The sequence below is a fragment of the Megalopta genalis genome, chromosome 4, assembly GCF_051020955.1.
Source record: "Megalopta genalis isolate 19385.01 chromosome 4, iyMegGena1_principal, whole genome shotgun sequence".
NCBI classification, from domain to species: Eukaryota; Metazoa; Arthropoda; class Insecta; order Hymenoptera; family Halictidae; genus Megalopta; species Megalopta genalis.
Genome location: NC_135016.1, coordinates 20,170,443 through 20,197,379, shown reverse-complemented (window position 1 = coordinate 20,197,379; position 26,937 = coordinate 20,170,443).

Sequence of the window (26,937 nt, the reverse complement as noted above, 5' to 3'; positions counted from 1 at the left end):
TCGCGCGCACGCTCTTTCTCTCGCACTCTCTCTCTCTCTTTCTCTCTCTCTCTCTCTCTTTCTTTCGGTCTTTCGGCCGTAGCGAGCACAGCACTCTGGGATTTTCAATTTTATCTCCCAAATAATGCGCCGATAAACTCTTTTATTGGGCGGCTGAGTCCCGTGGGAGTCGGAATACAGGCTCGATTGTAATACCGCGGCGATGGTAGTACATCTTCGAGACCCCCAACTTTCTTTCGCCGACATTCCCCGAGGAGTATGGCCGAGGTAGCAGCTCGATAATTAGATAGACCCGCGAAAGCTTCCATTAATCCCGAAATAATGGCTTTCGATGCCTGCCTCCTCCCCCCTCTTCGATCCCGAGACACGGCCGCAAGACCGTCTTGTAATTGTTTCCTTCCGAGACAGACAGTGAGCCGCGCAAACTGATTGCTCTTTCGTAATATATTGTTTAACCGATCGCCGCGATCCGCGCACTTAGGGGAGCCATTGATGAAGGGATTAGACGGCCTTGCGCTGACGGCAACTATTAGGTGCCTCCCTAATGATCGGACGAGGCGGAGCCGTGTCTGCCGAAGCCGGGCTGCTTCATTAATAAATAGTCGCCGCTACCGTTTCGACCTGTCAAAATGCGATGCGCCAGGAAAGTAGCCTTATTATTCCTCTGCCGCGTGTTCCCGGATAAATTTTAAGCAATCATCCCGCTTTCATTAACCGTAAATAATGACCGTGGAGCGCCCGCGAGTGCCGCGAATGCTAAGAGCTTGGTCACAAAAGCACCGTTAAATGTGCACTTCGCAAGATGCTTCACGGCCGCCAGACAAGTTGAATAACGCACTATTTTAGCGACGGAAAAGAACTACTTGTCTCGAACGATATCTTTGGCAACCGCGTTATTAACCCTGTAACTGGGCTACCCGCGTGGTGTCTCTCTATGACGAGCTTCTGTATTACGTTACTGGTTCGAATAACTTTTGTATAATTGTACATATATTCGTTTGTTTTTATTTCGTATTTATTATCGCAGTGAAATATTGTTTTTATGAGAATTATTTTTGCAGAATTTCTCCGAACTCTTCTTTTCTTCTTATTTAGAATTATCTTCCTGGTTAAATAACGGTGGTTCCTGAACACTTCGTCTAAAAAGACTTAAATCATCAATTGCACACTAAAGCAGAAACTTAAATAATTGTTCCAGAATTTTTTCAAATTTTTCTGAAGCCCAGAACCATGAAAAAATGAAGCCTAGACTTAATGGACCTAGATCATATTCCTATTAGAATTATTATTATATTCCTACTATATTTTCCTATTATAATAATACATATATAATATTCTTTTTAATAATTTCAATTACAATGTTAAGGTTATATATAATTAATAATTGAATAATTGAAATGTAATTGTCCATTTTTGTGTACAAGCTGAGGATCAATTAGGGAGAATTTACTGTAGTCTTGTAAGTACATACGTCATTATTACAATATTTCGTCATAGTTAAACAGAAATGTATTATTATATTCCTATCATAATTATTATATTATTATATTCCTATTATAATTATTATATTAATATATTTCTATTATAATAATACATATATTATATTCTTTTTAATCATTTCAATTACAATGTCTCCACATTCTTGCACTCTTGTCTCATACACGTCGCCTAAATGCAGTAAATTCTCTCTAATTGACACTCAACTTGTAAACAAAAGTGGACAATCCGAGCGTCAATTAGGGAGACATTACTGTACATCTTGTGTCACGACGAGTATAGTCGTCGCGCGTAAAAAGCAGCGACCATTGGCTATTTAACACTAAACCAACCAAGCCGGTCAGAATGAAAATTATAAAATTGCTGAAATTATAGAGAGAGACCTTTGCATAGGAAATTATTAAATAAATTTCACAGTCCGAGTATTCGTTGCAATAAAAATTATGGGAAGTCTAAATAGGATTCGGTTTTATCGTTCTTACAGAGCAACAGAGAAATTCGTCGCTTTTAGTGCTCGATAGGTTTAGTGTTAAATTGTAATTTCAGTGAAAACAAAATTCTCAAATTCCAAGCTCTACAATATTTAGAATATTTAGAACACTTCGAATATTTTGTCACCAATCCTACACACGTTAATGTTCAATGAATAAGCGAATACTTCGACAAATACATTTTTCATCTATTACTCGAACAGCGACACTTGCGCCGTGTTCGACGAGTATACTCGTCGTCGCTTGATTCTCGCGACACGTACCGGCACTCGCTCCGAAAAGGATGCGGCACAGCTAACTGGCTAAATAAATAAGCAAGTTGTCCGGCGAGTCTCGTCTCTCGAATTCTGCAGCGAACAAGAGCGGGTCACCGGAAACAGGATATTTGCGAAGAAGAAGAAGCAGAAGAAGAAGAAGCAGAAGAAGCAGAAGAGGAGGAAGAAGAAGTCACATAGTAGATCCGGTCTGCGTAACGGGAGAACGGCGAGCAATAATGTGGCAGCAATTTGTCGGCGTAAGAGGACGGGAATGGTGGCGCTGGATGCGCAATGTTTGCGATGCCGGACCGTGGAAACGAACGGATACGTTTTTCCCTAGCGTCGAGAGCTCGTCTCCCGGTTTCACGTTAACTCGAGAATATCGTGACCGACGACGCTACGTAGAGAATAAGCAACTAGGGTGTACGGGGGGGGGGGTGGATAGGGGTGGAGGGTGGGATCTCGTCGCGCTGCCCCCTTTAGCGAGTCCCTTGTTCCCGAAACGCGACGAACTTCAAGGCGGAACGAGAGGTTCGTGCCTCAATTAAAATTTACTTTCCGGCCAGTCGCGGTACCGTTGGCACGTTTACCTGCGTGACTAGCCTCACTGATATCTAATGTCAATCCGGAGTGTTGTTTAGAATATCGTGCAGACACGCTCGAGCGGTGCGCGCGAGCGCGTGAGCCCGCCCTGCTGCTTGTCGTAGCGAAAGTGAGGCCGCCGAACGGATGGCGGATGAAATCCTGGGACAAGATTCTGTAAGTGTGTGTCGCGCGCGTGTTCCTATGATAAGGAGAGAGAGAGAGGGAGAGAGAGAGAGAGAGCGCTAGAGAGAGAGAGCGCTAGTGAGAGAGCGCGAGAGAGAGAGAGAGCACGAGAGAGAGAGTGCGAGAGAAAGAAAGCGCGGGAGAGAGCGCGAGAGTAAGAGAGCGCGAGAGAGAGAGAGCGCGAGAGAAAGAGCGCTAGAGAGAGAGAGAGAGAGAGAGAGTGCGAGAGTAAAAGCGCGCGAGAGAGAGAGTGTGCCCGAGAGAGAGAGAGAGAGCGCGAGAGAAAAAGCGCGCGAGAGAAAGAGCGCACGAGAGAAAGAGAGAGAGAGAGAGAGAGAGAGAGAGAGAGGAGAGTGTCTCCTACAGGCGCACCTGTGTACCGCACGGGAACGTGATTTGTACAGGGGCGAGAGGGATCGATCGACGCTCCGGCTCGTTTTCAAGGATTTCCTCGATTGGTATTCCAACGATTTTTATCCACTCGTGCTAACCGATCTGATCCATTCCAGCAGCGGCGGCCGCAAATTAGCATTTTACGAGCCACCGGCACCGAAGGGGGACAATGGAGGCCCGCGTTAAATTCGCTGGAAGAAAGGTGGAGAGAGCCGGAGAATCCATTATCTGGATTGAGGAGAGTCTGATACTGCCGGCTGTTTTATGCAAAACAAGACGTAAAATGCCGGATGCAAATGTCAGTATTCGTATTCCATCTGAAACGCGACCAACGTCCCCCTAGGCCCGCCTTTTCTTCCACCGCGGCCTGTTCGAAGATCATTTTCACCCCGTTCGCGGTGACGCCGTACCAGCTTCTTTCGTCTGGTTTTTACATCCGCCCCGTTTTCCCTTTCGATTTCACCGTGTCGACGCCGAGATTAGCGCCGGATCAATGGTTTCGCGCGGTTCGGAAGTCGGGAATCGTGCGGATGCGTTCGTTTGCGACGTTCGTTTAGGAAACCGAGCCTGTAAATTCGTCTAGTTTGCAGATAGAATTTCATGGTGCATGGCTATAGTAAATTCTCTCTAATTGTCCCTCAGCTTGTGAACAAAAATGAGCTGTTTCGGAAGGGGAGACACCACGATCTTTTATGGTTGCCGATCGCCGACCACTATAAAAACGGAGCGCGTGGCTCGAATCGTATCACCTTTCCCCAAATTGTCCATCTTTGCTTACAAGCTGAGTGACAATTGGGGAGAATTTATTGTATATATCTCTCGCACATACATATATATGTTAGTGTTGGGTTATGTTTAACTAGAGTAGCCTCGTTTTTTAATAAAAATGATATACATTTATTCTTTGTACGTACTTAAACTAAACTGAATTGAAAACAAAAACAAACATTTAACCATTGCTTTGAACTTATAAAAAACAACAACTTTCTTCGAAAACACAAAATAATTAGTAAACAACCCTTTGTCGCAAACACAGAGAAATCTTTGCCATAGTAATTCACGAAGCAATATTTACGTATATGTGCAACGATGCAGAATGCACTCTGAGATATACCTGCACGTACATAAACAAATAAAAATGAAAATAAAACTAAAGAATATACAATTTCTAGAGCAAATAGTTTTCAAGATAAAAGTTCAGTCTTCAACGGGCAAAGTAACTTTGTCGCCTTCTTGCAACAATTACTTATGGTTGCCGATTGCTGACGACTATAAAAACGGAGCGCATGACTCGAATCGTATCACCTTTCCCCAAATTGTCCATTTTTGCTTACAAGCTGAGTGACGATTGGGGAGAATTTATCGTATATATTTGAGCAATTTTTAACGTTGAATGTTCAAGAAGAAACTTGGAAAGTAATAATTCATTTCTAACTTTAAATATTACATTGGGCATCCGGGATATTAATTTCGGCGAGGAATGCGGCGATTTTTCCGTTTCCGAGCGCCAGCGATTAAACGGCGGGCAACAATCAATTCCGGCGGGAGTAGCCGAACGATTCCTTGCGTTTCGGTTTCACGATTTCGCTGTTCGTTTTGCGATTCTTCCGCGATCCCGCAGCTAGTAGCCAGCGCGCGCGCGCGAATGGATGTAACGGGCCTGGCCAAGTCGTGTAATTAAATTCCCTTCCCAGTTGAATTTCCGACTCGAATTCGGTCGCTGGACATGGCCGACGAAATTATCGGCTCATTTTGTATCACCGGCGGTGCCTGCGTTTGACGGAACCCATTACCCGGCGGAGAGAGGCAGCCTCGCTCGCGTTTTCGGCAGAAAACGATGTCACGCGGCAAGGAAACCGTTGCGCTACTTATCGTTTCGGAATCTACGGATGCTTGATGAGCTGCCGGGAGGCATCGTGCTCCGTTGAACAGCCACAGTGCACGTCTGTTTGTTGTGCGCCCCATTCTGCCCTAGACTTCCACGCTCCTGTAAACAGAGAGACTCGCCGGCATTGTCCTTTTTGGAAAACTACCCGCAGACCTCTCGTATCCTATCAAATACGTGTCTCAATTTTCTTCTTTTTTTTTTGGAGTGGGGAAGGGAGGCAGGAGGGTTGAAACGTATTCAAAGTGTTTCACGGAGCACAGAAACATTTGGAACTGCGAACCACAGCTGCAGCAGCAGCACCCTCGTGTTTCTGAGACGCGAATCTAGCAGCAGTGGAAATGACTGATACGTGTGATGCACTAGATAAACAAACAGCTGCATACACGAAGAAAATTCGCCATCTTCTGAGACGAGAGTGTCTAGTTATAGTCAAAGTGCAGCCACTCTGGTCAAACAATTAATTCTGTATACCTTGTTTTGCAGTGTAAATGTAAATCTATTGTAGCAATTAATTCTATATATTTTACTTTACAATCTGAATACAAATTTGTTGTACAAATTAGCTGTTGTACTAATTGATTCTATATAGTTTAGATTATAGTGTAAGGACAAATATATTGTATAAATTAATTATTCTACCAATTAATTCTATGTAGTTTACTTTGCAATCTAAATACAGATCTATTGTACAAATTATATATATATATATATATATATATATATATATATATATATATAATTACTGTACCAATTAATTTTATATAATTTACTTTACAGTCTAAAGATAAATCTATTGTACAAATTAATTACTGTACCAGATATTTTATTTCATTAATTTTATATAATTTACTGTACAATCTAAATACAAATCTCTTGTACAAATTAATTACTGTACCAATGTGAATTCTATATACTTTACAATCTAAATACAAATTTATTGTACAAATTAATTACTATACCAATTAATTTTTTATATATTTTACTTCACAATCTAAATACAAATCTATTTTGCAAATAAATGCAATAATTTGTACACAAACGAATACATTATCTTCGCGCAGACGCACATTATTTTTGTAGAATATAAATAGTACATCATTTTTCTACAAATGCACAATACTTTTAGAAAAATTCTCGTAGAAACCATGTTTATAAAAATCACTTTCTATAAAAATGATGCACCTTTGTACAAAAATGATGTGTAAAATTTGTGTAAAAATGTATGTATTTATTTGTAAAATAGATTTGTATTTAGATTGTAAAGTAAAACATATAGAATTAATTGGTACAATCATTATATATATATATTATAATATATATATATTAATTATTATATATTATTATTATTAATATATATATAATTTGTACGATAGATTTGTATTTATATTTTAAAGTGAAACATACGGAATTAATTGTTTGACCAGTAGTGACAGGTTCGGCGTCAAAATGCGCACACTTTGTCCATCACTTCGCTCTGAATTCAGAAGATTGAAAGCTTTCTTCGTTTATCCAGTTCTACCATCATTTTCCAGTCCATCAAAATATGTGTTCCCTGTATACCAACGGAATTGTTCCCCCGTTTCGCCGACGTGTACCCGACACTTGCCGGTCGCAATAAACAATCGCATCGCTATAATAACTACACCGACGCGGCATCTGTGTTTGGTGTGTGATTCTGCAAATTTAAACGTTCGACTATCGACGATAATCATCGCGGTGCCCCGATGCTCCGCGGCGGCCTATATACTCCATAATGTATACGTAATTTCGTTGTTCAAAACTTTGCATTATATATTACCATGTATAGAAATACACGTCTGTATCAATAGCCATTATCGAAAATTTCACGGAAGGTAGAACAGAGCAGACTGTTCGCGCGCGCGTGTTTGTGCGCTTGTGATCAGACGCGCGCGCACAAAAGCGGCGATCAACGAAAGAAATTGAATGGGACGCAGTCTACCGATCCGTCGGGGCACGGCGAATATTGTCGAAGCGAATATTCGGCGTCGAATCGAAACGAATGAATTAATTAGCTCTAACTCGTTCACCGGCACAATGAAGTGCGATAATTAGAAATCGTGGCCGAGCTATTGAAAACTATCGAGTCCGGGCGGCGGAAATCTTCGAATCGGTGAGAGAGAGAGAAAGAGAGAGAGAGAGAGACAGAGATTGAGAGAGAGAGAGAAAGAGACTGAGAGAGAGAGAGAGAGAGAAAGAGAAAGAGATTGAGAGAGAGAGAGAGAGAGAAAGAGAGCGAGAAAGAGAAAGAGAGAGAAAGAGATTGAGAGAGAGAGAGAGAAAGAGACAGAGAGAGAGAGAGAAAGAGATTGAGATTGAGAGAGAGAGAGAGAAAGAGAGAAAGAGAGAGAGGGGGGAGAGAGCATCGGCTCCGTGATTCCTCGGCGAATCTAATTAAATTCTCGGCAAGAATCGGATTAGCGAATATTTCTTCGGGCACGGTTCTCCGGGCCGAGGAGTTTCCCGGCGCAACAGACGGGGTCCGGTCGAAGCGTTTCGGCCGCTCTTTTATTTCTTTTTTTTTATCCCGACCGGAGCGTTTCGGTCGGCCCTCTCTCCTCTGAAACGCTTATTTAATAACGTACAGCTCGCATCGGCATTCGATGGGGCAATATCGGCTTGTTGCTTCGGCGAGCGTAAACACGGGGAGACGTAAAAAAGAGTCGCGCGGAGCCAGAGACAGTCGTGTTTCCACGCGAAATTCGTTTCGCCGAAGGCATTTTGCAACTCGCTCCACTTTTTTTTCCGCTCGGCCTGCACCCCCCCCCTCCTCCTCCTCCCCGAACGGTCTCCCACGCCGACGGTTCTCATATCCCTCGTTAATTCGCTTCGAACGGCGCGCGAGCACGCGCGCGGGCCCGCCCACGCGCTTTTACACCCGCGTCGACGCACACGGACACGGTTCCCGCGGTGCCCACGGCCGGCCGTCTATACACCCGACAAAATTCGAAGTTGTTCGAGCGGCACACAGTCTCCCCCCCTCCCCTCCCCCCCAGCCTCGTCGCGAAACGCTGTATAGCGCGAGACCATCGAACGGGCTTCCGCACTTGAAGCGAGAAACGAATTGTCCGCCGGCTTGTGTCGTTCGATCTCGCAGTTTCAACGGGCCCCCCCGATGAAAATACGTCGCGTCGTGCACGGACGGTCAACCGTAACCCTCGATACCTTGTCCCGGACTCGACTCGCGACCGTATTTCCATGCCGCTGGATTTATGAGGCGTTCGAACGTTCACGAACCGGTGTCCGCCCGGTTTATGCCCCGCTCCGGCGCAAATCGCGCGCTGTCTTTGAGGACGCGCCGATTTTCATTCATTTCCACTCTCCCACCTCGTCGAGCCCGGTTTGTTTCGCTGTCAACGCTGTGCACGCGGTGATTGGTCCGTCGTTATCGTTATTCGGGCTTTACGACCAGAAGCCGCTCCCGCCGCGTCCTCCCGACACGTTTCATCGAATTCCTACCGTTCCGTCGTCCGTTGTTCGCGATTTTCGGATAGCCCGGCGTAATCGTCTATCCCGCCTCCTGCTCCAAATTCGTACCGCTCTTTGATTATTTTCACCGTTCTGCGCTGATCTTGCACGTACATCGTTGCACTTTATAGCCGCGAGGATCTCGCGTTCCAGACGCGGGTTTATCGTTCGTTGTTTTCGTGCACTGGGTGTCGCATAATTATTTCCGGGAAATGAGAGGTTCCTGAGATAATTTCGAGTAACTTTTTCCTTTACGAAAAGTTTCTCCGACGCTTCGTTTTCGAGTTATTAACGATAAACACACTGACCAATCGGAGAGCGAGTGCGGCCGGCGCTCCGCCCTTGTAGCCAATGCCGCGTCGCGCCGGCCGTCTGACGCGGCGACAGTAGTCGCGAGGGCGAGGCGTCAACCGTACGCGATCTTTCATTGGTCACCCTTATCTTCGTTATTTTCGTCCACAGGGTGCCCTATAATTATTTCCGAGAAACGAGGGGTTCCCGAGGTCATTTCGAGTAACTTTTTCCTTTACAAGAATTTTCTCCGACGCATCGTTCGCGAGTTATTAAGGAAAAGCACGCTGACCAATGAGACGACTGACGCAACACGACCGAGCCAACGAGCGGCCGGAACCCGGTTCCGCTAATTGGCTCGGCCGCCTAGCGTCAGGCGAGCGCGTCGCTCATTGGTCACCGCTTTTCGTTAATAACTCTTAAACGAAGCCGCGGATTACATTTTCGCAAAGGAAAAAGTTGCTTGAAATGAGCTGAGGAACCCCATACTTCCCAGAGATGCCACAATTTTCGTACACCCAGTTTATACAGGAAAGAGCGAGGGTAGAAATTGCAACGATTGGTTCGAACCTCGAAGAAAGTTTCCCGTCCGCGTTCGCCGAGTTTTCCGGCGAGAAAGACGCGTCGCGCACAGCGGCGAGAATAAATTCGCCGATTGAATGGACGCGCGTTTATTCCAGTGGCCGACAGTTCGCGGCCGCATAGTGATTCAGTAGACACGCCATTCGCAGACGCGACCGCGATGGCAAATCGATCGGCGAGAAGAAACTCGAAACGGATTCGAGTCCATCGAAAATTTTTCCGCGAGGAGTTCCCGGCGCGCCGCCGGCGAGAGCGGAAACGACTATCCTCGGAGCTCGGTCGTCGCCGAGATCCTCGTGACTTATTCGATTTCGAGCGATACGACGACGCGAGGAGTGCTGTTCACGGACTTTCGAGGACAGTGGATAACGGCCCGCCCCGGGTTTTTCTGGGACAAGTCCGCGCGGATTCGTTCGAGAACGCCGCCGACCGTGTTTTCCGCGCTTTCGAAATACGCGAGTGAAATATTCAGCCGCGACGCGGCTCCGAAGGATTCCGTCGGTTCGGGCCATCACGTCGGCGTCCGCGACGGACGAGAGAGAAAGAGAAGGTTTCTAAATAATTCAGCCCGATCTCTCGGATGCTTTCTGACAATTCCGAACGGGCCGAGGTTCATCGGCACGCCTCCGCTTTCGCGATTTTTATGACCACGATTTTCCCGGCGGGGGAGGTGGGCGGGGGGCGAGAGGCCCGTCCCTTCGGCCCCGTTCCCCGTCGATCGATCATTAACAGACGCTGACTGTACGTAATTCTCCGTGCCATAATTTATTCCATCCTCGGTGTCGGAAACGAGCGATGCCGAACAAAAAAAAAAAAAGAAAAAACACCGACGATCCCTCGGTAACGGCAAAAAAAATGCTCGGCGAGCTCGCGAGGATAAAATCTTGAATAACGTTCGCCTCTTAATAAAACACCGGCGGATTTATCTTCAGAAAATGCTTCCGCGTCGGGCACGGTTCCGCATGAATTTTTCAAAAAAACACCGCCTTTTGTTATTCGCGGGCCGATCCCGTGTAACCCCTATTAAACCCGTTCGCCGGGCTTTTTCGCGGGTCCGACTCGTGACGGAGATCTTCAGTCATAGCTCTTGCCACGCGCGCGAATTTTATTCTGTTCATTTAAATCGGAATAAAATTCCGTTCCGTCCGCTTGAATGTTGAATTTATTCCGGTGAACGCGGGCACGCGACCAACGCGAACGTTTTCTTCGTTTTCGAAGAAATTATTACGTTCGAAAAAAGTTGTAAACGCTGCAACTGCGCGAGCACAATGATGCGGCGAACGGGGTTATTTATTCAGAACGCGGCGTCACGGCCGGAAATAACGTTTATGCTCCGCGATGAACATTTACATTGCCCTTTTTCCCGGTCCTCGGATTAATTCAGTTGTAGCTTTGATTCAAACTTTTTCCCTGCAGCGCGGCCAGCTTCGAGTGACCACGATATTAACATAAAAACTGTATCGCGCGACCACATGCTGCGAAAACGACCGGAGAAACAATACAGCCGCCGGGCTGCGAGGTTCTCGAGCATGCGGCGCATTCTCTAGACTCGGCTGCTTCAGATTTTTCTTTACGGCAGTTTCTCCGGGAAATGCCGAATTTCGGGTTGCTGTGAATTTTCCTACGCCTATGTGATTCGTTGCTAGGTCGATCCTAAGCATCGATGGAGCCGACGAATTTCCAAAAGACAATGCAAAATGGTCTGTTGCATGCGAGTCAGATAAGTATAATAAATTGTTCCTAATTGCGACGCTAATTTTTTACCAATTTTGGAAATTCATTTTCGTTCTAACATATTCGAACAAATTGAATTCGACTGGGATGTTTCGGATGCGATCCTAAGCATCGATGGAGTCGATGAAGAGTGTGATGCGCCACGTGACGCGAATTTCCAAAAGACAACGCAAAATGGTCTGTTGAATGCGAGTCAGATAAGTATAGTAAATTCTCTCTAATTGCGACTCTAATCTTTTACCAATTTTGGAAATTCATTTTCATTCTAACATATTCGAACAAATTGAATTCGACTGGGATGTTTCGAATGCGAAAGAGTTCTAATTTCATCCGCTGTGACAAATTTTAACCGTCTAGTTTCGGCTGAATTAATTAAATTGCTTTAACTGTGCGGGAATTTTGACGGTCGATTGTCGGCGTTGAACGTGTTAAACGTCCGAAGATGTGGAAAAAAGCGATTAAGGTTATGTCAAGGTTATGTCAAGGTTATATTATTAATTAATTATAGGATTAAAATGAAACCATAGTCCTTCGAACAGAGAATTCGTCGACCGCCTGAAAAAATGGCGGAAATGTATCGACGCCGGCGGGGACAGTTTCGACGATTAAAAAGTAATTCGATTATTTACAAGTAAACGCTGATTCTCGGAAAAGAAGCCGGACATCAATTCGTACGTTTAATATTTGTACAACGAGCGGCAATCGTCGAAGTTTAGTATCCGTCGAATGGAAAGTCACGTGTCCGCCATTTCGACCGCCGTTTCCGACTTCTCCGCGAAGAAAATCCCAGATTGGGTGCGTGAACGAGATACGGCGCATTGTGGCTCGTCATTGGATAGCGCCGTGAATTACTTTCGCGAGGCAGTTTCCGTGTCTGTGAAAAATTTATGTGTAACCGGCCGGATTTTTACGGAAGTTCGCGAAACTTCCGGGGACGCGCGGCCTCTTATCACCGGTCCGCAAAGAAACTTCCAATTGCCTTGGACGACGTCGATGCTTTCCAATTTATGAACGGTCCCGGAGTTCACGAGCATTCTGTGCTAGTAACGACGTCTTCGCCGGGGAGATTCCAATAGCTTTAAAAATCAATAAGCTGCAATTCCCAATTTACGAATCACGGGGGCACCGGGGGAGCCCCCCGTACACGCGACATTTTTCGCGAGATTCTCCGCCCCCACTTATCTCTGTCGATCAGGATTCTATTTTCAAGAGTTTGTTCCGCTAGAAAGAATCTTTCGTCCGATCGTTCCGTAATCTTGAGTGCCGAGCTCATCTATCCAGGATTATCAGACTACAAATTATATTTCTATGTTTACAGTGTCCAATTTCCGTTTGTGGAATAAATAAATAACCCGATGACGCGAATACAGTAATGTCTCCTTTACTGACGCTCAGGTTGTCCACTAAAATGGACAATTTGGGAAGAGGAGACACGATTACTCGAGCCTTGCGGCTCGTTTTTATAATTGTGGACAATTTATAACTATAAAAATAAACCGCAGAGCTCGAATAATCGTATCTCCTCTTCCCAAATTGTCCATTTTTGTACACAACCTGGGCGTCAATTAGAGAGACATTACTGTACGTTGCGAAACATCGCGAACTTGACGTAGTTAACCCTTTGCACTCGAGCGACGACTCCGGGGCGATGCTAGAAATTGCCACACTATTTTCAAAAGATTATTCGAGCCTTGGGGCTCGTTTTTATAATTGTGGACAATTTATAACTATAAAAATAAACCGCAGAGCTCGAATAATCGTATCTCCTCTTCCCAAATTGTCCATTTTCGTGGTCAATCTGGGCGTCAATTAGAGAGACATTACTGTACGTTGCGAAACATCGCGAACTTGACGTAGTTAACCCTTTGCACTCGAGCGACGACTCGTAGGCGATGTTAGAAATTGCCACACTATTTTCAAAAGAAGATTATTCGAGCCTTGCGGCTCGTTTTTATAATTGTGGACAATTTATAACTATAAAAATAAACCGCAAGGCTCGAATAATCGTATCTCCTCTTCCCAAATTGTCCATTTTTGTACACAACCTGGGCGTCAATTAGAGAGACATTACTGTACATTGCGAAACATCGCGAACTTGACGTAGTTAACCCTTTGCACTCGAGCGACGACTCCGAGGCGACGCTAGAAATTGCCACACTATGTTCAAAAGAATTTTCACATTGTTAAGTTCGCCTGTATTCGATAAATTGTCAAATAATAGAAGTCTTCTGTGAGCATACGCGTTCAATTTCACGTGTATCAAGTAAAAGCAATGCTATCAAACGGAAGTATTGCAGGCTGAAACAAACGTCTTCATTTTCGCGTTTAAATAGTTTCGAGTGCAAAGCGTTAACAGCGAATTACATGTGTTTTTTTAATAATTACATCGACGTGCATTAACATCACGTTTTTAGAGGCAGTTGTTGACAATCGATAACCATGGAAAACGAGCAACAAGAGGCTCGAACAATCGTATCTTCTCTTCCGAAATTGTCCATTTTTTTGTGGACAATCTGAGCGTCAATTAGAGAGACATTACTGTAATTTCACGCCGATTCGGCGCCGAGAATGTTCGAGAACGTTCGAGAGGAACGCAACGAGACTTCTGTGCGTCGAAACGGTGCACACATTCGTTGACTACGGAGCGGCTGAACGCAGCTGCAGCTTAATGAGCAATTTGCTTCTTAATCGTTACTATCATCGGTTTGTTCGCTAATCCATGGCTGGGAGGGCGCAGTTAGTGCGGCCTGCCTACGCCGCGTACACCGAGCGAAATGACGTAAACGATTGATATAAACTCTGAACAGATGGGAAATTAAGGACTCGCGCGTGCGTGTGTGTGTGTTTGTGTGTGTGCGTTTTCGAGGTAATCGTTGTAAGATCGAATAAGTCGAGTTAACGACGAGATTAGCGAGCATATTTGTCCTTGTTAAACTGTGGCTCAATCTGCATAGTGCTCCGTAGGTGTCTGGGCAACGTGGAAAAACAGCGGGGCCTGCCCTGTTCAAATTAATCCAGAGAACGGAGTATTAGATTGCAGAATAGTCGTTTTTTTTTTTAAATGTAATCTTCTTAGGAAACATTGCAAATTATTATACGAGCGCGAGAATTTCACCCGATGAAAATTAATTTATGGAATTTTCGATGATTCGGTCTTTTATTATTCCCATCGCTGTCGATTAATTGATAAATTCTGCAATATTTCATGAGATTTTGTAAATGTGTTAATCTCTTGGCATATAATCTTTCTTAGCAGTTACTGCGATTAGAAATTGTTCGATCCCTTAATTTCTTAGAAAGGAAAGAAAATCGATGTTTACTGAATTCACTTGAATGCTTAACACGTTCCGTGCCAAGCCATTTTTGCTCGATTCGTCGCTCAGGCCGTTTGATGTTTCGACTAAAGATTGATATATTGTCACACAATATTTTGTTAGATCGCCAATCCATAAATAGTTAGCTTATTTAGAGGCGTTAATATATAATAATATCGATGAAAGAAGATCAGAATTTTGTACCAATTTGAACACTAGATTCACGGAGCACGAAAAACAGCTGTTCCATATTAGTTCATAAAAGCAACAATAAGACGTTTATTCTGATTTTTAACAAGCGTTAATTGTAACATTTGCCATTCACGTAAGTAACGTATAAATTAAAAAACAAAAGATAACTCATAAACGTATCTTTGCGACACGAATAATCGCGAATTAAAAGATTATTGACCCGTCGTTTCGACGGGTTCCATAAATCTATCGTCAAAGAACAGAACAACATCTACGCTTAATAAATTATTGCCAGAAATCTGCATCGGACCCGTCGAAGTACCGGTTAATAAAAAAAAGAGCTTGTAAACGCAGTTTCACCGCTTTCATTCTTCTTCCTTCGTTCCGCAATTTTTCAAACGCTTTTTGAGCGTTCTTTGCAGACGCTATCCAAATGAGCAAGTTCGAGTATACAGTAATGTCTCCCTTACTGACGCTCAGATTGTCCACTAAAATGGATAATTTGGGCAGAGGAGATACGATTATTCGAGCCTTGCGGCTCGTTTTTATAATCGTGGACAATTTATAACTATAAAAATAAACCGCAAGGCTCGAATAATCGTAGTCAACTCTTTGCACTCGAGCGACGACTCCGAGGCGACGCTAGAAATTGCCACACTATTTTCAAAAGAAGATTATTCGAGCCTTGCGGCTCGTTTTTATAATCGTGGACAATTTATAACTATAAAAATAAACCGCAAGGCTCGAATAATCGTATCTCCTCTTCCCAAATTGTCCATTTTCGTGGTCAATCTGGGCGTCAATTAGAGGGACATTACTGTACGTTGCGAAACATCGCGAATTTGACGTAGCCAACCCTTTGCACTCGAGCGACGACTCCGAGGCGTCGCTAAAAATTGCCACACTATTTTCAAAAGAATTATCACATTGTTAAGTTCGCCTGTATTCGAAAAATTGTCAAATAATAGAAGTCTTCTGTAAGCATACACGCCCAATTTCACGTGTATCAAGTAAAAGCAATACTATCAAATGAAAGTATTGTAAGTTGAAGCGAACGTCTTCATTTTCGCGTTGAAATAGTTTCGAGTGCAAAGAGTTAACAGCTAATTACACGAATTTCTTAATAATTACATCGACATGTATTAACCCTTTGCACTCGAGTGGTGACTCTGTGTCATCACTAAAATTTGTTACATCACGTTTTAAGATAATCTTTATACTAACAAAGCTTAGATTAAAAGAATTGTAAACAGTGTAACCGTTGCGTGAGTCCCAAGAGTCAATTTCATACGCGTAAAATACATTTTGTCGTATAAAATAAAAATACTATAAGTGAGAAAAGTGATTTTATATTTACAGTTAAAGAGTAGCTACGAGTGCGAAGGGAACCAGAGAAATTCCGCGAAGTGCATAGCATTCGACAAAAAACCGCGGCGATTCGTTATCATGGAAATTAGACTGGAGACGACAATTGGGGAGGGGGGGCAGAATCGGCCGAATGATTCAGCGGCGCTCGCGCTTGATCTCGGCTGGCCGATTATCCGGCGTGAAAGTTCAATGAGAAAGGAGGCGTACAGCGATTCGTTGTGTTAAATGTGCCATGAGTAATGCAACTCCGATAAAACCGTGTATAACGGAAAGAGATTACTTCCGCTTGCTATATCCTGGATTTTATTTTATTCGGCCGCGTGTTAGCCCGATCCCGGTGAATTAGAAAAGACGGTTTATCGGGTCGAAAAGTGGAGGACGAAGAAGCGATTAGCCTCGGCGGGCGCGCGATATCACGCCCGATCCCCCGGCTTCCCATTATTTTCAGGAGTTATTGCCGAGACGCGTAAAAAGTTCCTACATTTCCTTCTTTAATCGAGCCCATTGATTCGAGTTTGAGCCCGTACAAGTCGGCGCGGATAGACGGACGGACGAACGGCCGGCCGAGAGTTCTTCCGAGAGCGAAGCGTTTCCCGAGTTAGGAAACTGGCATAATAACGCGCTCGGACTCGCAATTTATGACAGGGAGCCTCGTAAATTGCGCTTGTAAATGTGTGTTACAAGAAAATTGCCCTACCCACGCGCAGCACCGGCCGGCCACGCGCGACCCGGCGCGGAACTCCGCTCGCGCGCGCGCCGGAATCTTTTCGGCCAGCTTGAAACTCTACGTCCATTGTTTCTCGATAAGTCCCGAAACGAGTAACGATGTTCTTACCTCGGTCGGCGCGCACGCTGGACGGAGGAGATTCGTGTAACGTTTCATTGCCGATGGTTTTTGAAGTAATTGTCCGGATAAAGCCGCCGCGAATGCACTCGGCGAGCAGAATATCACGGGTAACAAATGGCTTCTATGCATCTGAAATTTTACGATCGAAACGCATCGTTCTGTCCGTATATTCTCCTCCAGAATGGGAAAATATATAATGAGATATCCCATACATTATTCGTTATCATTGTCTGGCGAATTTGAATGGATGATGCGGATTTTATGTGGCTACGGTCCGAGAGCGGTTTCATTTGAATCTATAACCGGGAGCTTTGCTTTTTATTGTGCTTCGCTGCGAACGATATACACGCGTTTCCGGCTACGCTTTATCGACGCCGAGATCCGTAGATTTCGTTGACCTTTAACCGGATCAAGGCTATTGCAAGGGTGCACGTGTTTCGGCCACGGCGGGCCGCCGCGCGATTTTCGAGCAAATCGCGGATTAACCCTTTGCACTCGTAGCTACTTTAACTGTAAATATAAAATCACTTTTCGAACTTATAGTATTTTTATTTTGCGTGACAAAATGTATTTTACGCGTATGAAATCGACTCTTGGGACCCACACGAGAGTTACACTGTTCACAATTTTTTAAATCTAAGCTTTGTTAGTATAAAAATTGTCTTACATCGTGATGTTACAAATTTTAGCGGTGCCTCACCACTCGAGTGCGAAGGGTTGATATACGTTGATGTAATTATTAAAAAATCTCGTGTAATTCGCAGTTAACCCTTTGCACTCGAAACTATTTAACCCTAGAAAGATAACCATATGACAACGTACGTAAAAGATAACCATACGCTTTCTAAGGCGTCAATTTTATACTAACAATGGATATTTATTTGAGTTAATCTAGTCATTTTAAAGGTTTGGCATTATTGTAAAAATAAAATGCATTTATATTATATTTTTTTATATTTTAAGTAATTTTAAACTTAAATCACTAGACCTCTATGAAAAATTAACAAAAATCAACAGTCTTCGCAGGCGCCTCTGCGACGTAGGTTATCTTTCTCGGGTTAAACGCGAAAATGAAGACGTTTGCTTCAGCCTGCAATACTTCCGTTTGATAGCATTGCTTTTACTTGATACACGCGAAATTGGACGTGTATGCTTACAGAAGACTTCTATTATTCGACAATTTATCGAATACAGGCAAACTTAACAACGTGATAATTCTTTTGAAAATAGTGTGGCAATTTCTAGCGTCGCCTCGGAGTCGTCACTCGAGTGCAAAGGGTTAACTACGTCAAGTTCGCGATGTTTCGCAACGTATAGTAATGTCTCCTTTACTGACGCTCAGATTGACCACAAAAATGGACAATTTGGGTAGAGGAGATACGATTATTCGAGCCTCGCGGTTTATTTTTATAGTTATAAATTGTCCACATAAAAATTCCACCGATAAATTGTCCACCGAATAATCGTATCTCCTCTTCCCAAATTATCCATTTTAGTGGACAATCCGAGCGTCAGTAAGGGAGACATTACTGTACACTCGAACTTGCTCACTTGGAAAGCGTCTGCAAAGAACGCTCAAAAATAGCACGTGACAGCTGTTCGCGTTACAAAAGTCATTTATATCAGCTCAGTCATTTATATCAGCTCAGTCATTTGTATCATTTATATCGTATCATTTTACTGGATGATCGCGGATTTCATGTTTCCTCCTACAAAGTCTCGCGCGCAGTAAATAAGAAATAGTCTTCCATAGGATCAGCTGAGACGTAGGCGGCTCTGCGAAGTCATTTGTGTAACTGTAATTTGCAGGCCGGTTAAGGGTTAATAAAGGATTACAGCCTGGTGGATGGAAGGAAAAGGAAGAGCAATATTTACGTTTGAACGTTCAGCACGGTGCAATGGGGTTGTCTTTAATAACTAGAAGGCCTAAGTACCGGAATATAGTTGGCGATAAAATGTTTATATTATTACAGCATTGTTATGCTGTTCATCCCGATGTTCGAGATATCCGGGTGCTTGCGGAGCATGGCTCAAGTTCGGCGAGAAAATAACCTTGGGACGACTCCTTGGGGCTGCCGGTGACCCCGCAATATTTTTAATTTGTCTGCGAACGCGTATACGAATACTAGAACATACAGGTTTTATGTTATATAACTTGTAATATATAGTAATAATATTATATATGCAACCTATAATATATAATAATAATAATGGCGTATATAATTTATAATAGACAATAATAATAATAACGTATATAATATATTTGTAACACATAATATGTAACAATAATTTGTTGCATATTACACATATTATAAATATATTGTATACATTATTATAGGTTAGATGTATTATAACGGTAATATAAAGATAATTATAATTATATAATCTATAATAAACAATAATAATAATAACATATATAATATATTTGTAACACATAATATGTAACAATAATTTGTTGCATATTACACATATTATAAATATATTATATACATTATTATAGGTTAGATGTATTATAACGGTAATATAAAGATAATTATAATTATATAATCTATAATAAACAATAATAATAATAACGTATATAATATATTTGTAACACATAATATGTAACAATGATTTGTTGCATATTACACATATTATAAATATATTATATACATTATTATAGGTTAGATGTATTATAACGTTTTTCTATGTAATTTTTATAACGTAATGTATTATATATGTATTATAATTAATATATATATTAAGATATAAAATATTTATAATGTATAATATATAATAATAATGTACATATAAGATGTTTATATAATATATAACATACTATTTATTATTTCCAAAATATATTAAGACATATATTATAAACACATTACATGTATATTATTATTATTATATATTACATGTCATAAATATATTATATCTACTATTGTTAAATATTACATATTACAAATATATATTACATACATTATATTATCTGAATATTATTTATTATATTTCCAAAACATAATGAGAGACATATTGCAATTATCATGATTTTATTTCGGATCGTACGCGAGCCAGCAACGTTGCCAATGCCGAAGAATATACGGGGATCGTTTTAGGGTCAAATATATCTCATGCTCGGTCCATAGCGCGATTCACTTTGCCATAGCTCTAATCGCGATCGGTATACCTGGAATCGGCCAAAAATAAAGGAAGAATAATGCAAGTAGAGCGTAGGAGCAAGAATGTCGCCGGGAAAGCTATTAGCCGCGAAATATATCGCGGGAACGCGATTCGATTCGGGCTGGCCTTATCTCGGCCGTCGTGAGCAGCGACACGTGTGAGGTGAATTCTCCGTTCCGCAGTTACACCTGCTGGATCTCATTTACCCAGCACCTACGACGCCGAACGGAAGTAAGTGGAACTGTCAAGGATCTCATCGATTTGGCTTCGGCGCGCGATTCCGCCGAGACGGGGCCCGGTCGTTAGTACTTTTCCGGGAGCGGATTTAAACCGTTCTCTCTCCTTAAGCTTTATTGAAATTGCGCCATCAACCCTTCACCCCATGCCGGGGCTGGAACGCGCGCATTTGTTACCGGGCCAGACGGTGAGCAAAGTCAAAATAATCCTTGCCTTATGTCCCTTTTTCTCGTCGCCGACGGGAGGACCGATTCTTTAGAATTGTTTCACGGAAAGCCGCGCGAGAATCGTTAATCTGCGACTACGTGTTCGGGGGTGGTTCGATAGTATGTTCGGTGTCAGACATCGTACGGATGTTATTATTTATTTATCTTGCAGCCGGAGAATTTTATTGGATCGCTTATCGAAAACTAGAATAATACAGTAAATTTTTTCTAATCGATTCTCAACGTGGAAACAAAAATGGACAATTTGGAATCGAATGTTATTGTTTAGACTATTATTTGTTTTATTATTATTATTATTGATATTTAGATTATTATTATTTATATTTTATTTTCTATTATTATTTTTATACATTTATAGCTTCATAAAATACATATATAGATATATATTATTTATACATATTATTATTATACATATATACATTTATAGCTTTACACATTTGTAAAAACGAGACACAAGGCTCGAACAATCGTATCTTCTCTGCCCAAATTGTACATTTTTCTGGACAATCTGTGAACTAATTAGGGAGAATTTACCGTACTTATTTACATTTTTATTATCTCACTTTTTGGTGAAAATGCAAAACGATGGAACTAATTGGAAATAATTGGACCGTTCGAATCAAATTTGCCAGAAGATTGCATTGGCGCGGGCTTCGGGAAATGGAAATTGTTCATTCTGGAAGTACCATAATTATCAGCAATTCGCAGTACCGACTCTAAATTGGCACTAACAATTGCAATATTATATTTTAAAAGAATTTTCACATTATACAAGTTCGTATTCGATAAATTCAAAACAAATAGAAGCATTCTATGAGCCAACAGGTTGAATTTCCTGTGCACCGAATATTTCCAGCAATACTGTAGATTTCTAAAATTTCCTGCCATACTATAGATCGAAACGAATATCATCATTTTGAGGTTGAAATATCCTCGAGCGCAAAGGGGTTAAATCCGCTCGAAACGTCTGAAATTTTCGGGACGAGGGAGGCGCGCGTGCCGCTATCGATTAAAGCGAAAACAAAACAAAAAAAGGGATCGATTTGTAAAAGTTGGTAAACCGGGCTCGTTCCTTAATGTTTCCGGCTTCCTTCTTCTTCTCCCGTCTTTTTCGAGAGCTTGGGGCCCGGGGTGATTTATTAGCCGGAATAAAATTCCACGTCGTAGACGGAGTGGTCTCCTCGGGAAAGGCGTGCTTAGCATCGGCGCGACGAGCCGAGGCCTGTCAAGCCGCGGATATACGAGCTCTATTGGATCCGGCTTGCGCAATAACGCGAAGTCGCGGGAATATTTCTCGTTCTGGTTGACGCGCGATAGAATCGGGCAAAATGAAAAATAGCGGACAGGCACACAATATGTAAAACCGGTGACGGCGTTGTCCCTCCTCGGCCGGGCTCGAACCGCACGAACGGCCGCCTCCGATAAACAACGCGGACTCGCGGCGACAGGTTAATTGCACGCGAAAATGGTCCCGAAACGCTCCGAAACGGCTGCGAAACGGTCTGAAACGGCCTGAAACATTTCGAAACGCTCCGAAACGGCCTGAAGCGCTCCGAAACGACCTGAAACGCTCCAAAATGGCCTGAAGCGCTCCGAAATGCTCCGAAACGCTCCGAAATGCTCCGAAATGCCCCGAAACGGCCTGAAACGATTTGAAACGCTCTGAAACGCTCCAAAACGACCTGAAGCCCTCCGAAACGATCTGAAACGCTCCGAGACGCTCCGAAACGATCTGAAACGCTCCGAAATGCTCCGATATGCTCCGAAACGGCCTGAAACGATTTGAAACGCTCCGAAATCCTCTGAAGTGCTCCGAAACGCTCCGAAATCCTCTGAAATGCTCCGAAACGCTCCGAAACGCTCCGAAACGGCCTGAAACGATTTGAAACGCTCTGAAACGCTCCGAAATGCTCCGAAACGCTCCAAAACGGCCTGAAACGATTTGAAACGTTCTGAAACGCTCCGAAATGCTCCGAAACGCTCCGAAACGACCTGAAGCGCTCCGAAACGACCTGAAACGCTCCGAAATGCTCCGAAACGATCTGAAACGCTCCAAAACGCTTCGAAACGGCCTGAAGCGCTCCGAAACGCTTCGAAACGGTCTGAAGCGCTCCGAAACGGCTGCGTGCTCTCGTGGAAGAAGCGCCACGAAATATCTCGCGATCCGCGGACCGGGGAAGCCGAGCGAAACTGTCGAAACTTCGCGGCGAACTTCGCCGCGCAGAACATAGAAGCATGGAAAAGGTTTTTCCGAGTCCCCTCGTTCTCGCTTTCTCGAGCACCCTTCGGACGAAGATTGTTCCCGACCGGGGATGTTCGAAATCCTGAAGGACGAAATCATGTGCCGGCCGAATGCACGTGTCCGATGATCTAGGCGGAGATCTAGGTCGCACGAAGTTGGGCAAAATGTAATCTGATTAGATGCTGATTATTAGGATTAATGTGTAACTGTTAATCCTATTAGAAGTCGTCGCTAATTGTTACAGTCGGGACACTGTGGGTTACCAACTACGAACGCTGAGAAAGAGCAAAGTATATGCCGTTTTACGATGCTGTTTTCGGTTTGTAATAGGATTACGTTACGCGGTATTACTGCGAGTTCGTTCTTCCAAAAGTTATACGGTTGTAGGATTCAGGAGAGACGAGGTATGATAACGAACAGGATCCGAGTTCATCGGTCAGAGGTTTACGACTAACAAAGACGTTATTCTATGAATCTAGAACTCTGGAAATAACCATAGTTTAGACATTGTTTGACACTGACATGGATTAGGCGAATACCACTTATATGTGGTATAAATTTTTAATTAATGTTTAATCTGTAATTAAATAACTAATCTTTTATTAATCTTTAATTAATTGAGAACTATCTTTAATCTTTAATTAATTGAAGATTATTTTTAATCTTTAATTAATTGAAGACTATATTTAATCTTTAATTAATTGAAGACTATTTTTAATCTTTAATTAATTGAAGACTATATTTAATCTTTAATTAATTGAAGACTATTTTTAATCTTTAATTAATTGAAGACTATTTTTAATCTTTAATTAATAAAGGACTATGTCATAGTCTTCAATTTACAACAACAACATATTAATGAAATAAAATCAAATTGGAAATTAAATATTCTTTCTTCAGTATACTTTTCTTTTTAATACTTTTTAATATTCGTATTATAACAAATATGATTCACAAATCATATCACTCTTGTATTTACATTATATATTCACATTAAAAATCGTCCAAAGATCATGCTATATACAATTTTCCATACGCGCCATAAATTAAACAACATATCCGCCGCAGGTACCACGTGCGGACTGCACATCGAAAGGGTTAATCTAAACAACAGAACAACGAACGCGAATCCATGATGCAATATTCTAAATTCTCATGTTACGCACATGTCACATATTTGAATCTTACACTCCTCTACAAGAATGTGCACCGATCGCGAGGTCATGTTCCCGACGGATGCAGGAAAAAGCGTCGAATCGGCGAGATCGCGGCACATCGAATCCCGCCGTAAGGCCGCCGCGTCTTAATGCCATCGAGCCGGTGTTTCACGGCGGGAAACGAGATTAAAACGGGGGACGAAATAGGGCGCCGTTGGGCGCGGGAAGTTTGTCAGCGGGCCAGGTGAAAGGTTGAGAACGGTCTTTCGCGGCGGTAACTTTTAGCCGGGGCTGGCTCAGCCCGGCGGTGTCCCCTTCTGTCGCCCGTAAAAGCCGCACACATCGTCGAAACAAAACAGGCGGACGCGGACGCGAACGCGGGCGCCGACTTGAACGCGCGCGTCGCGGCTGAATTGGCCGCGTTTTGTAACGATAATGCGAAAACTTCGCCGCGGAGAGAATAATTCGCGCGGCCGCGGAAAGCTAAGCGGCGGCGGAGCCGTGCGCTCTACGTGGCCCCGGAGCCATTCAACCTATGCCCTGGCCCACCTGCAACAGAGTTTGCATCCGTCGCGAAATTTTACGAGCCCGCCGCCGGTTTACGACCGGGTTCGCCAAGATGTAGGATCGGCCGTTTCGTCTCGTCGATCGCTGTTACGTGAGAATTACTAACCACTTAACCTTCTCACCTGTCGACTCGGACTCGGACGATGCCGTCGTGCATGCCTGGGTCACCGAAAAGTTCGCTCGTCGTTTTTAACGATGCATTTCTGGGTAAAGAGGATGTTTCGTTCGGGAAGCAGATCCGGGCAGCTTAAGTTCTTCGGAGGACCTGCGCGAAGCTTGGCGAAATTAGAGTCCGCTGGTCCGCCTAAACGTTTTTAAAGCTTTAAGCGAGCGAATGACTTCGAATTGCCTTCGAATCGTGGCATCTAGTCTCCGAATTGTCTTCGAATCGTGGCATGTACTCTCCGAATTGTCTTCGAATCGTGGCATGTAGTCTCCGAATTGTCTTCGAATCGTGGCATGTACTCTCCGAATTGTCTTCGAATCGTGGCATGTAGTCTCCGAATTGTCTTCGAATCGTGGCATGTACTCTCCGAATTGTCTTCGAATCGTGGCATGTAGTCTCCGAATTGTCTTCGAATCGTCTCATGTGGCCTCTGAATTGCCTTTGAATCGTCTCATATGGCCTCCGAATTGCCTTCAGATCGTGTGACGTGGTTTCCTAATTGTCTTCGAATCGTCTCATGTGGCCTCTGAATTGCCTTTGAATCGTCTCATATGGCCTCTGAATTGCCTTCAGATCGTGTGACGTGGTTTCCTAATTGTCTTCAGATCGTGGCATGTGGCCTCTGAATTGCCTTTGAATCGTGTTACGTGGCCTCCGAATTACCTTCGAATCGTATCATGTGGCCTCCGAATTGCCTTCAAATTGCCTTCGAATCGTATCACGTGGTCTTCGAATTGCCTTCGAATCGTGTCACGTGGTCTTCGAATTGGCTTCAGATCGTGCAACGTGGTTTCCTAATTGTCTTCAGATCGCGGCATGTGGCCTCCGAATTGCCTCTGAATTAATCACGAAAAAGTCGCCCTGTTCGGGAATTTGAAAGTCGTGAGTTTAGAATATCTTGTTAACCCTTTCGGTGCCGAAAAAAGTATCATAACTATGCCCACTATGAGTAATACCATCGTGTCTCCTCTTCCTAAATTGTCCATTTCTGTTTACATGTTGCGTGACAATTGGAGAGTATTTACTGTAATTAAAAACTTATCTACTTTTGTAAATTTGCCACGAAATATTAACCGGTACGCGCGATTTTCTTGTATTCCGGGACTCGTGAGAAAATTGGGACACCCGATCTCTATCAGCGCGGAAATGAATTTTCGGGACCGGCCAAATAACTCCGTCACCGAAATATGGGCGACACGGCAATCAACGTGTAAACACTTTGCTGACCAGCAATTTCCAGCCGAAACTAAGCCGCGCGGTCAAAGACTTTTCTGCGTTTCGATGGGCGACGAAAGTTTGACGTTATATTGGCGTTGAAAAGCCGTATATTGTAAGAACGTCGGCGAGGCCCGTACGTTGTAATAACGTTGACAGGGAACCGATAAAAAAAACAGATTCGTGCAATATTTGTCCGCACATTTAAAATTGCGTGAAGATTGCATAAAACCGGAATGGATGCTGTTCCGGTCGCATAAATTCACTTCAAGCGAAACTGCCCACTTTATGTATGTACTACGTGCCGAAACTATAATTTATTTCCGGACCACCTAATATATTGCGGTCCGCGACGTCAGACATTTTATAAAGTTTTAAGTAGAAGCTACCGAGCGATGCGCTTGTAATTGCAGTGCAATTGAAAGTACTGTACATATGAATGGAACCTTCTTATTCGCATAGATCACTTATTCACACTTGTTCAACCATGATCTTGATTTTATATGTATTATATATGAACTGCAATACCTTTTCTTCCTGTAAAATATATTATATTACGTGAAATTTAGCATCGATGCATAAATAATTTATTATTTGGTTGCCTAGTTTCGGACGATTCAATTAAATTTTCAGAAGGTTCCATTAAGTTTCACGGAAACACCAAGATGTCTAGAATTACCAAGTACAGTAATGTCTCTCTAATTGACGCCCAGATTGACCACAGAAATGGACAATTTGGGAAGAGGAGATATTATTATATTATATTATTTTATATATTATTTATATATTATATATTATTATATTATATTATTTTATATATTATTTATATATTATATATTATTATATTATATTATTTTAT